This window comes from Anarrhichthys ocellatus, unplaced genomic scaffold, assembly GCF_004355925.1.
Source record: "Anarrhichthys ocellatus isolate YVR2014 unplaced genomic scaffold, GSC_Weel_1.0 scaffold49, whole genome shotgun sequence".
Taxonomy (NCBI): Eukaryota; Metazoa; Chordata; class Actinopteri; order Perciformes; family Anarhichadidae; genus Anarrhichthys; species Anarrhichthys ocellatus.
In genome coordinates this window covers 2,817,176-2,830,137 of record NW_022280079.1, presented here as the reverse complement: position 1 = coordinate 2,830,137, position 12,962 = coordinate 2,817,176, and the positions used below count along the sequence as shown (strand labels likewise).

The following is a 12,962-nucleotide window of genomic DNA, read 5'->3' as shown; positions in this document are numbered from 1 at the left end:
TTGTAATGCATCATCTTTGTTATAAAGCATCTCTGGCTTCACTTCCCCTAAAGCGACAGTTTTGCACCGGCAGGGCTGCCTCTAGTGGCTGTATTGTGACGAGAGTAAAGGAGGAAGTCAGGTGATGTAGTGTAAAGACAGGCAAAATTCACTAAAGTGACAGGACTTTTGCCCAAGAGACGGCTGTTCGTGTCCCATTTGAAACCAAAAGTCCCCGTTGACTTATTTTGACTGACTTTTTTAGGTTAAGTTACATAACGTACTAAACTTACTTCGCTTACATAACATATTCAACTTACATGCCCAAGTTGAGCTATGTAACAAATGTGCTTATTTTAACCAAAAACAAAATATTTTCATAAACCTAACCAAGTAGTTTTTGTTGCTTAAACCCAAACCCAAGTAGTTTTGTAAATTCTTGGCAACATGAGATTACCTTGCGTGTTGAAAAATGATGCTAACGGTCTACCCAGTGTGTTAAAGAGTGACCCAAGTGGTCCTGACCAGGCATTCGTATGTGAAGAGTTGGGTGTGAGAACGTGTTGGAATGACACAATCAAAACATGTAACTTTGGCAAAAAAATGTGTTCATGTGAGAACAACCATGTGAGATTACTATTTTGTTTTTACTGTGAATGGGTGGACTCCACTGCTCACAAATGCTAGTTTCAAGGTTGTAGTCCCTTTATGCTACACAAGAAAAAACACAGAACCAAATACATTTTATGGTGGAGTGTGGAGGATGAATTGAGGAGTCTTTGGCCTTGTTCAGACTGCCAGCCCAAATCTGTTTTTGCTATATCCAGATTGCATCCGCATTGATTTTAGAATGTCTGGACAGCAAAAAAGAAGCTATTTTTGCAAATTGAATCTGTGGTTGGGTATTGTCTTTTGGACTCTTTTGGGCTCTGCGCCTCTGCGGCTCTCTGGGACTGGTCTACTTTCTGTTCCCAGAGTCAGAACTATACATGGAGAAGCAGCATTCAGTTGTTCTGCTCCACATTTCTCGAAGAAAGTCCCAGAAAGCTGCAGGTCTGCTGAGACCCTCAGCTCCTTTACATCAAGATTGAAGACTTTTCTGTTTGCTGCTACCTTTAATTGAACCATATTCAAGGATATTAATCAATTTCTGCATTTTACAGCGATTAAATCTTCGTAAGCTGGGGGAGGAAACAAGGAGGGGGAGGACGGACGGGCCAGTACTCTCCAGAGAGGCGAGCGGGGAAGGAGAAGCCGGCCAAAGATATCACTGAGCTCTGGGAAGAACTGGGAAAGTTTGTTTGTGGGTGTGCGGATATCTACCAATCATGGTACAATTGGATGTCTTCACTTGCAAAAGACAGTTTCTTTCACAAAGTGTGTGTATTGAATGTGTTTGCGACTGAGCTTTATTACACTCCCAACTGTTTAAAGTTCTGTTTAGCATCTGATACCGACACACTACTGTATGCCTGTAATGTGTGGAAACTGTAAGTTTCTTTTGAACACAGAAGTTGATTTTGAAAAGACATAACATTAAATCCATGATGAGCTCAACTGAAGATGGGAAAAAACTGTTGGCGTGAGGTCTTGGTCCTGATGGACCGCAGCCTCCTGCCAGATGGAAGGGGCTCGAACAGTTCATGTCCAGGGTGAGAGGGGTCAGCTACAATCTTTCTTGCTCACTTAAGGGTCCTTGAAGTGAACAAAGTCCTGGAGAGACAGCAGATTGCAGCCAATCACCCTCTCAGCAGAGTGAATGATGCACTGCAGTCTGCCCTTGTCCTTGGCTGTGGCTGCAGCGTACCAGACCGTGATGGAGGAGCAGAGGATGGACTCAATGATGGCTGTGTAGAAGTGAACCATCATTGTCTTTGGCAGGTTGAATTTCTTCAGCTGCCTCAGGAAGTACATCCTCTGCTGAGCTTTCTTGGTGATGGAGCTGATGTTAAGCTCCCACTTGAGGTCCTGGGTTATGATGGAGCCCAGGAAGCGGAAGGACTCCACAGTGTCGACCGGGGAGTCACACAGGGTGATAGGTACAGGTGGAGGTGGTATCTATGAGTCATAGTTTTAAGAGTTGTGCTATTGACCGAGAACACGTATTTGACGAGTTGGGAGTGAGAATGTGTTATTTCGATATGATGTTTTTTTTTTTAAATGACCTTTGGAAAATTTGAATAGCTGCTCCATGATGTGAACCTTGTGGGAACACTTTGCTCTTCATACCAATCAATCAAATCATGTGATGGGGGCAGCATCAACACATTTCTTTGGTAAGAAGCAATGTCAGAAGAAATCTGTCTCCTCGGGGACAAACAAAAGACCTTCACCACAACAATTACACTATTGGCGCCGTGCGAAGTGGCCGCCTGCTGCAGCAGCTCCCTGTGTGTGTTTTCATTTTTTAGTCTTTTTTTCACTTTTTTCCTCTCTTCTTTTGTCTTTTCTTTAACGTTTGGTTCAAGTGACGGTCAGGCAATGGACCATAACTTTTCCGCAACTTCGCCGCGGAAGGCGAAGAGGAGGAAGTATGAACCTTTGGTACCGGCGATTCTAATGGGGAACGTGAGGTCTTTGGCAAATAAGACGGACAAGCTTGGCATGCTGGTGAAGACCGATAGGGATTTCCATGAGTGTAGCGTCATGTGTTTCACGGAGACATGGCTGCACGCGGATTTCCCGGACCAGAGTGCGACCGTACCCGGCTTCAGGACTGTTCGGGCGGACAGAGACGTTGTACAGAGCGGTAAGAAGAGAGGTGGTGGGATTGCAAAGTATGTGAACGAGAGGTGGTGCAATCCTGACCATGTGTGTGTGAAGGACCATTTCTGTAGCCCAGACATTGAACTGTTAGCCATTGGGATGCGTCATTATTTGCCAAGGAAATTCTCATCCGCCATTGTTGTCGCTGTGTAGGTCCCTCCATCAGCTGACGCTGAGGCAGAAGTGGACACAATCCACTCCAATGTGTCTAGACTGCAGAGTCTAGACACTAGACTGCAGAGTCCAGAGCAATTACTGGAGACTTTAAACACATCACTCTGGATAAAGCCCTACCAACTTTTCACCAGTATGTTGACTGCCCCACAAGGAACAATAAAACTCTGGACCGCTAATGCAAAGGATGCATACAGTGCCACTGCCCTTCCTCCCCTCGGTAGGTCTGATCACAACCTGGTCCTGTTAACATCAAAGTATGCTCCTCTGATGCAGAGGCAGCCTGTGACTACCAGGACTGTGAGGAGGTGGTCACAGGAGGCTAATGACACCCCGCAAGACTGCTTTGAGTCAACAGACTGGGATGTGCTGTGTGGACCACATGGGGAGGACATCAACAGCATGACGGACTGCATCACAGAATACATTAAATTCTGTGAACAAACCACCATTCCATCCCGGACTGTACGCTGCTTCCTCAACAACAAGTCATGGATCACCAGTGACCTGAAAGCTCTTCTTAATAAGACGAAAGCCGCTTTCAGGTCTGGGGACAGGGACGAGCTCAGGAGAGTTCATCGTGACCTGAAGGGGAAGCTCAGGGAGTGCAAGGACTCCTACAGGAGGAAGCTGGATGCCAAACTCCAGCAGAACAACATGAGGGAGGTGTGGACCGGGATGAAGCAAATAAATCGCTTCAAGTTTGGAGGGAGACAACCAGGGGGCTCCCTGGAGAGGACAAACAAGCTAAACTGTTTCTTCAATAGGTTTAGTTCACAGCCTCCACTTGTCTCCTCCACACACTACACCTCACAAATACCTCTGCTGTCCCCCCCCCCCCCTGGTGAGCTGCATGGACACAGAGCCCTTAACATGAAAGGGCTCTTCCACCTCGGATGTTGTTACTACCGACCAGTTGCCCTCACATCACATGTGATGAAGGTGCTGGAGAGGCTGGTCTTGGCCCACCTCCGACTGAAGGTGAAATATTCACTGGACCCTCTACAATTTGCATACCAGCCTCATGTGGGAATGGACAACGCCATCATCTACCTGCTGCAACGAGCTCAGTCGCACCTGGATGGAACCGGCGGCTCTGTGAGAATCACTTTCTTTGATTTCTCCAGTGCATTTAACACCATCCAACCACTCCTGCTGAGTGAGAAGCTGCGGATGGTGGGAGTAGACACGTCCACCGTCTCCTGGATCACTGACTACCTCACAGGCAGACCACAGTTTGTCCGACTGGGCCGTGTGCTGCTTGATACGGTGATCAGTGGTACTGGAGCCCCACAGGGAACTGTTCTGTCTCCCTTCCTGTTCACCTTGTACACCACTGACTTCCAGTACAACTCAGGTTCATGCCATCTGCAGAAGTTCACTGATGACTCTGCAGTGGTCGGGTGTATAAGGGACGGAAGGGAGGAGTAGAGGGCAGTAGTGGAGAACTTTGTGGAGTTGGCCGGTAGAAATCACCTGCTTCTGAACGTGGCCAAGACCAGAGAGATGGTGGTCGACTTCAGGAGGAAGACGATGGCTCCACAACCGCTGAGAGTTCTGGGAGAGGATGTGGACATGATGGAGGAGTACAAGTTCCTGGGTGTGTCCATCGACAACAGACTGAACTGGTAGGCTAACATCAACGCTGTGTACAAGAAGGGGATGAGTCGACTCTTTTTCTTGAGGAAACTTCGATCCTTCAACGTGTGCAGCAAGATGTTGGAGATGTTCTACCAGTCTGTTGTGGCCAGTGCACTTTACTTCGCCGTAGTCTGCTAGGGGAGACACCAACAGACTTAACAAACTGGTTAAAAAGGCCGGCTCCATCATTGGCTGCGAACAAGACTATCTGGAAGAGGTGGTGGAGGGGAGGACACTGAAGAAATTATTATCCATATTGGATAACCCGGACCACCCTCTCCACCACCTACTGCAGGGACAGTGGAGCACTTTCTCCAACAGACTCATCCAGCTCCGCTGTCACAAGGACAGATACAGAGAACCTTCCTGCCCACTGCAATTAGACTGTATAAAAAATCACCTCTGGCCAGATCATCATTCACTTGACTACAACATCGCTACACTGTCTTCACACTACTGTTTAGTTTATCTAGTTAGTTAAATTAATACTATTCTATTTCATTGTATATACTGTGCATTTTTTGTTTTACTTAATATGTTCTGCTGTTATTTTATTGTATATATTGTGCATTTTTTATACTTAATATCTTTACTCTTTTTTTTCTACTCAACTACTCTACTCACTTTGATTGCTTAGTATATTTTTGCTGCTATAGCGAACAAATTTCCCCTTGTGGGATGAATAAAGTATACAGTATATCTATCTATCTATCTATCAAAATGAACTCCCTTCAGAGGACTTTACTGTTACCAAGACGTCATTTTGTTTCTCAGTCCATCGTCTTCTGTTCTTTGCCAAATAAAAAATAGATTGTATTAGCCCAAGAATCTATTATTCATTTTGTGCTGGTTGGAGCAAATTTTCATTGACACATCCAAATTTTCAACATCCTTCATTGGTGGTTTGCAGCGCTAGCGCTGATGGATTAAGTTACTGCTGTTACTGGATTAAGAGCTACGGTACAAGAGCTGTAGTTTGTTGGTAGCTGGGGGATTTAGTGGTTAGGAATTTCAGGTACAGGATTTGGAATTATATTGCAGCCTGATATTGATATCTAAAAATACAGTCAAGCCAGATCTAAGTTATTTCCAATGCTTAAAAGCTATTATTTGGAGGAATTTTCAAAAAACAATGGATAGACAAAAGGAATCCCTCTCAATCACCACGTATAATCCACTAGAAGTGTGTGGCGGTATCTGTACAAGCTACCTACTACACAAGCATTACATTTATAGGCACAAGGCCCACCATAGCTCTGTCAGATACGAAGCTGCCATATTTGACGGATGAGAACAGGTTGTTACATCACGTCATCATCATGTGTGTTTTCATGTGCATGTGCTCATGTGCTCCCTCTGCTCCTCTGTCTCCTACACTGTGTGCAGAGTGACCGAGAGCAAAATCTGTCAAGGCAGCATCTTCCCGAGAGGATACTGCAAAGGTCTGCAGAGGTGTGACTCTCTTTATTTGTGCTTTAGAATGTAAACGCTGTGAAACAATCGGAAAATAACACATCATTTCTCTGATTCCCTGCTTCATTCTCACAAACGCTGGTCTCTCTCTTCATTCAATCTCTAGCTTACTCGACCATCGCTGCCATCTCTCTCTCCCTCGCTGGCTCATTAAGCCGAGGCCGAGTGGCCAACTTATGCTGGATAGTTTATAGTATCAACAGTTCTCTAGAAAGCAGGGCCACCACAGGCCAAACACTCGGCACATAAAAACAATAATAAATCACCATCATTCTTGAATGTGTCTCACTTTAAAGTTTGCAATTCATCTTTTCAGAGCTCCATTATTCCCACACATTTAGATATCTTGGAAATCATGATAGTCCATCACTACGTATATGTTGCTGCAGATGAGAATTCAAATGGAAATGGATATTACTAAAATGACACATTCGGGCAACTGTATAACCTTGGCGGAGCTCCTCTGAATACTTTTTAGATATAGCTGTGTTTGGCTGTGAAGGCCTTGCCCTTGAGGAGGCTCTCCAAAAATCCAAGAACCATGTGGAAGATTAAAGCTGCAGTAAATAGCAAGTATTTCAATTTCAAAGACTGAAATGTCAGTCTTTTAAAAAAGGAACCAATCAGTCAGATAAGAACGATGCCGTATTTGGACCATTGTGGGTGGGGGTGATTACATTTCTAATGAATGAGAATAAAAACTTGAATATTCTTTGAGACTGAAAGGTCAAACGTTTACGAGAAAAAACCCGGAAAAAGATTAAAGTAAAAAACGATGAGAAAACAAACTACTGCTTCATTTTTCAAGGTTGGATCAACCTCATCACACCATGTATTATGCAAGCAGTGGATAACCTGATCAAATTGTAATTTGCAATGATATTTAGCAATGAGGAAATACTCTTAAAGACTTTTAAGAGACATTGCAGCGAATTGGGCCTTACGAAAAACAACATACCAGGGTTTTTTTTTCTGGTAATAATACCACTTTAATCTCAAAGAATATAATAATAAGTATTTTCTCTTAAATTTATGCCTTTAATCCCTGAGAGATGTTTCTCTGAAAATCACACCCCTCCCTCGCCTCTGTAATGTCTTTTTTCTTTTACCTACAATGGCCAAAATTGTCCGTTGTAGATAAGAGATTAATGTGATTCTCATTATTTTTGCATCTTTACTCCTCAAGATGTCCATTAGTGTGGTAGCACTCACCAAACTTCATCCATTACTGGTCCAAAGAAACACCCCTTCCCTGGTTACCATAGTGAATAATGTCCCTTCATGGGGCCCAGGAGTGCTTCAAGTACCTCATTAGGGTGCCATTCCTTCGAGAGAGTCCCCTTCACAAACAAAAAGTCCTTTCTTAAACGCTGCCATTCTAGCTGTCCACTTCCAACGGGACAATTCCCTCAAAGTCCCAAATCAATGTACCCAAAGGAAATTGTGCATTTACATGATTAAGAAAAGATCAAACAGAACCTGCCCCTCTGTTTAACATTATATAATTCAGACGATATAATTCAGATAACATTAAAATGTAGGCAGGAATTGGTGCACAGTCAAAGTAGGACCCTGTACAACCCAGAAGACTAGCAGGGCAACAACACCAGGGGGTAAAAAAACAAAAACATTAAACAGTTTGCCAAAGCGTGCGTTGACCCTGTTTGAAAACTAAACTCATAAGAAAGCCGAGTATCTACAATCAATTTAAACCTGGGAGAAGTCAAATAAACCGAGGCAGAGGGAGAAGGTGGACGCGGGACTGGGACTCGGCACAATCGAGCCTAAAGCAACAAACACAAACTGTGGCCTCTCGATGGGTCCGATGTGAGGAGGCAGTGAGGGGGAGGGGAGCGAGGGGGGAGAGCCGGCAGCTCACTGACACGTTTACTCATCAGACCTGAATAACGCACATGGGTCTCTAGATACATATTCAGCCGGATCTGATTTTGAGCCGTGTTTAGCTCAATGTCAGCGTTGACCTGCTGATACATGGGCAGAGACCACATAGACACGATACAAACAAAGCAAATATAAAAGGGACTGACAAGTGATGCTGCACAGAAAACATTATTCTATGCAATACCTGCATCGTTCCCGCAAGACTTGATCACAACTTACATGTCGCTGAAGGACTTTTTCGTCAAGAAATTGCTGGTCCTCTTCACAAAAATTGCAAAATTATTTAAAAAGATTTAAAGCCATTTCCCCTGCTTTCTGTAACACACACTCCTAATTCAGCCAATGCAATTATTTTTTTAAAGATTTGATGTACTTACTTCCAAACATAGCCGAGCATTTTACATTCCCACCGACAATAAACTAAAGGATCACCAGTGTTTTTTGTAAAGCCACATTTTGTCCTCTTTACATTACTGCTAGGTAAAGTACTATGATACAGTGTTCCATGAAGATTAAATGAATTGAGATCTGGAGACTCAGCAACAATGGAGTCGAAGAGGGCAATCATACAGGTGGTTACACAATCAGACAGTCATGAGCAAAACCCCTGGTTTTACCGGAGTTATTTAGAAGATTTAAATGCACTTAAGTGTTAGAAAAGGGCGCTCAGTAGAGTGCAGATCTCCAACAGGTGTGTTTCCCTCTCTCATTTCCAAACAAAGAAGAGTCGAATCACTCCATTGTCCCTCTTGGCTCACTTACAATCAACATAGAGACAAAGATTAAAAATTTAAAAAAGGAGATTTATTCATCACGAATCGAGCATCGTATCATATCAAACACATGGCCTCCCCACATAGATATTCAGGTAAGTGGATTATTTTAGCGTTCCAAGCTTTTTTAAAACTGTGACATAAATCTACATTGGAGATGCTAAGAACGGTTGAGTGTGTTTCATCGGTTTCAGATAGAAAGTCACTTTGTCAAAACAAGCTCAAGTTTCAAACTAAAATCAGTCGAGACTGATATCATGTGTGACATTTTGTCATGTAGAAGCAGCTAGTTGGATAGAGAAGGCTGATCAATAATCACTTTACTCACTCATGTATTTGCAGGGAACACTGTGTCCACTTTAAGTGATTTTTTTATTATTCATGATTTTTGTTTAACATCTTATATTATATATTTTCTGGCATGATGTGTAAATTGATTTTCTGAAAGGAACTGAAATCTTTGACTGCCAAAAAGTAATCGGAAAATAATGATGTTGTGTTTTTTGGAACTGGTCGGCTTGAACATAAAGTATTTTGATTTGAGTCGTTTTAGCTCTGGAGTGCAAACATGTGCATGCTCCTTTGCAATGAAATGGTGTTTATGTCACTTTTAATGGCAATTCTTCAGTCAGCAAGGAAAATGTATAGAGAGAAGGTTGATGTTCCGTCCTTCCAGCTCAACGTGAAGCTTTGTTTGGATTGGGGAGGTCAGCAGGTTTACAGCTACCGAGGCTCCTCACCGGGAGCCCGGGCAGGTCCAGATAAAACACCGAGACACGTCTTCACGGTCCAGCGAGAGCCCCTAGGACACAGTCTGTCTCTCGCACAGTCTCTCCTCTGTCTCTTTTATTATCCTCCTGTCTGTCTCTCACTTTCACGTTCCCTGCCTTCCTTCATCCACCTCTCCACACATCTCGCTCTCTCTCTCTCAGGAACTCTGACTCCAGATGAGGTCCAAGCATATCACAGCCGTGTTATTACAACCTGACTCTTGCAGTGTTACACCCCAAAGCCCCAAAAGTCTGGCTGGCAGAGTAGAATTCGAAGACAGAAAAAAAAGGGAGGAATGAAGTGAAAGAAAGAGACAGATAGAGAGAGAAAAAGTGAAGAAAGAGAGGAATGTGGAAGAGAAAGGTATACGAGAGAGAGAGAAAAAAAAGAGAGAGAGAGAAAGAGAGAGAGAGAGAGAGAGAGAGAGAGAGAGATAGTAGGATAATTTAGAGCCTCACAGTCGCTCTCCTCCCACTTTCCTCTGAGGTTGATGAGGAATGAGGTAATGCTGAACGCCAGTCTCACAGCCTGATCTTCTCACCGGGGAGAGAGAGACATTTCACACTTTTAATCAACTGAGAAGAAAGTGTGATGTTGACTTTTGAACATGTCGCAACGTTGGAAATTTGAATAATTCAACTATGAAAATACCAAATATACACAAATGAATATAACAACCTTTATCCTCTCTGGAACGTTGTTACACTGACATTAAATCATGGATGCAAACCAACTTCCTCAAACTGAACTGTGATAAATCTGACATGATCATCATTGGTCCCAAATCCCTCACCATCGACAACTCCACTCTGTCTCCCTCCCCACACATCCACAACCTCGGAGTCATGTTCGACAGCAACCTCTCCTTTGAACACCACGTCAAACAAATCACCAGAACTGCCTTTTTTCACTTAAAAAACATAGTCCGTCTCCGCCCATCACTCTCCTCATCTGCTGCTGAAACTCTGATCCACGCCTTCATCACTTCCAGAATCGACTACTGCAACAGTATTCTTCACGGCACATCATCCAAAATCCTAAATAAACTCCAGTACATCCAAAACTCTGCTGCTCACCCACTCCCGCTCCCGTGACCACATCACCCCTGTTCTCCAGAACCTCCACTGGCTCCCCGTCCCACAACGGATCCAATACAAAATCCTTCTCCTCACTCACAAAGCCCTCCACAATCAGGCCCCCTCCTACCTCACCGACCTGCTTCACCACCACACTCCATCCCGTCGGCTCCGCTCCTCTGATGCCAACCTCCTGTCCCTTCCACTCAGGACCAAGCACCGGACATGGGGTGACAGAGCCTTCTCCATATCTGCCCCCCCCCCTCTGGAACTCTCTCCCCAAACACATCCGAGACTGCACTGACCTTTCCATATTCAAATCCCAAATCAAAACCCACCTTTTCAAAACTGCTTTTAATGTGTGACCATTATTGTGTGTTTCATGTTTTTAGTGTATTGCTTTTATATATGATGATTTTAATGTAAAGTGTCTTTGAGTACTCTGAAAAGCTCTCTATAAATAAAATGTATTATTATTATTATTATTACTCTGCCTCTGTTTTTCGTCTATTTATTAGGATTCCTGTCAACATTAACCAGCACTTAGAACAATTACACTTCCTGGGTGAAATAATGTTCTGAACCTTAATGCTAATTTACAATCGAATGCTGCAGTACTTCGGTGCCATGCCGACACATTTCATTTACACACCCGCTGTGCTAATTCAAGCATCAGTTGTGGATTTCTTGCTCAAACTGTAGAAGTCTGTTTCTGTTTTGATTTGTGTGCATGCATACAATGCTTCATGTGTGCATGGGCACATCGTACGTGATCATGCCAATTTAACACATTACGCCAAAATTGCAGCCAGACCATTTTAGACTTTAGTTTTTAAACCCTAACCAAATTTAGGAACTTAAATATGTTCTCCTTTCTCACATGCACACACTGCAAGATTTTAAAATAATGGTGCATCACACACTTGAGGACATAATTACAAGCGATGCAGCGTGATCTCCTGCCATGGTGAAGCAGACGTAAACAAACTGTAAACTGATGTGGTGCAACAACTTGCTGTAGTCATACTTTGCAGAGAGAAAGAACAAACGCAGGAGGGCTAAACGTTGAGTCTGGATGAGTACATAGTCTGGGAAACACAGGTTGTCTGTTCTTCAGCGAGAACTGAAGATTTGAACTCAGTTTTAATATCTGTCAGCAGTGGAACGCTAGCCCTTCTGTCTGCTTCTCTCTGAAATCACCTTTTGTTTTTCAAACAATGAGCTAATATTTCTCCAGGGAGTGCAGTTAGTGACAGTGTGGTCTCCATGTTCGCTTTGACAGCATGACAAAGTTGCAACAGGGGGCGTGGCTTAGGGAGAGGTCAACTGAGTCGACACAGTCATGTTTCTACAACTATTGACTTGTGTGTGTGTGTGTGTGTGTGTGTGTGTGTGTGTGTGCACAAACTGCAGGGTTGACTGACTGCCCCAGAGACACGGTACATGTCTGTCTGTCTTCTGAGGAGATTCTTGGGAGTCGGAGAAAAACAGCAGTGACAGAAAGAAGAAAAGAATGACACTGAACTGCCAATACAGCTGCCAATAATAAGAGCATCTGTGTGTGCGTATACGTCGTGTACGATATGTGTGTTATGTATGCGATAACCAGCTAACGCACACATGTATGAATTACAAGCCACACATAAAGAACTCCACTTAAAAGGCCTCTTTTAAAAGAAGCTTTTAAATAAGCCTCAAACGCTCAATCAAACAGGAACTATTTATACTGCTGTTATTCCTTCCTCTGGAAAGAAAACACTGTTGCATCACTGCTTTGTGATGTGCCGTGCCTTGTGTATGACTAATGTGCGATCGTGTCATAGGCTACGTACCTTTTATCAATCTGTTGCTGTCAGTGAAGACATCAGTCTCTGCTTTTCTAAACATTTCTCTTCCATGTCATTTCTAGGAGGCCAATATTTAAATCTGACATTCAGCATCATTTTAAAATGTGCATAGCAGAATGGGACAACAGCTTTTTTAATCAACGCTGAAGTGTTTGAACCGTGGTAGCTAAACCACACCAAGGAAACCAAGTTACAAAAAGCGGTTTTGAATTGAAGACTTAACTAAATGATGAAGTGTGAGAAAATGATTAAGTAAATGAAAAGCCCACCAGACAGAAAAAAAACCTCCTCAACCGTCTACCTCCTCCCTCCCTCCACTTTTCCATCCCTGCTCTTGTAAGTGCCGTTTTAATTGAAATCTGTCAGACGCTGGTTGTGTGTCTCTCTCTCACTGGTCTGCTCAAACCACTGCGCTATAGGTGCTAAGCCATGAATTTCAATGAGAGCTTTTCTTGGCTGCATTGAACTCCTTTACATAAGGACGGTGCCTTTCTTATAACCCTCCCCAATCCTCACACACACACACACACACACACACACACACACACACACACACACAC

General features: G+C 43.5%; 1 protein-coding gene across 2 annotated transcripts in view; it reads right to left on the bottom strand.

The window, feature by feature from the left end:
• The window catches only part of scube1 (signal peptide, CUB domain, EGF-like 1), a 114,786-nt gene that overhangs the window by 54,152 nt on the left and 47,672 nt on the right, over positions 1-12,962 (bottom strand). The window lies entirely within an intron of this gene.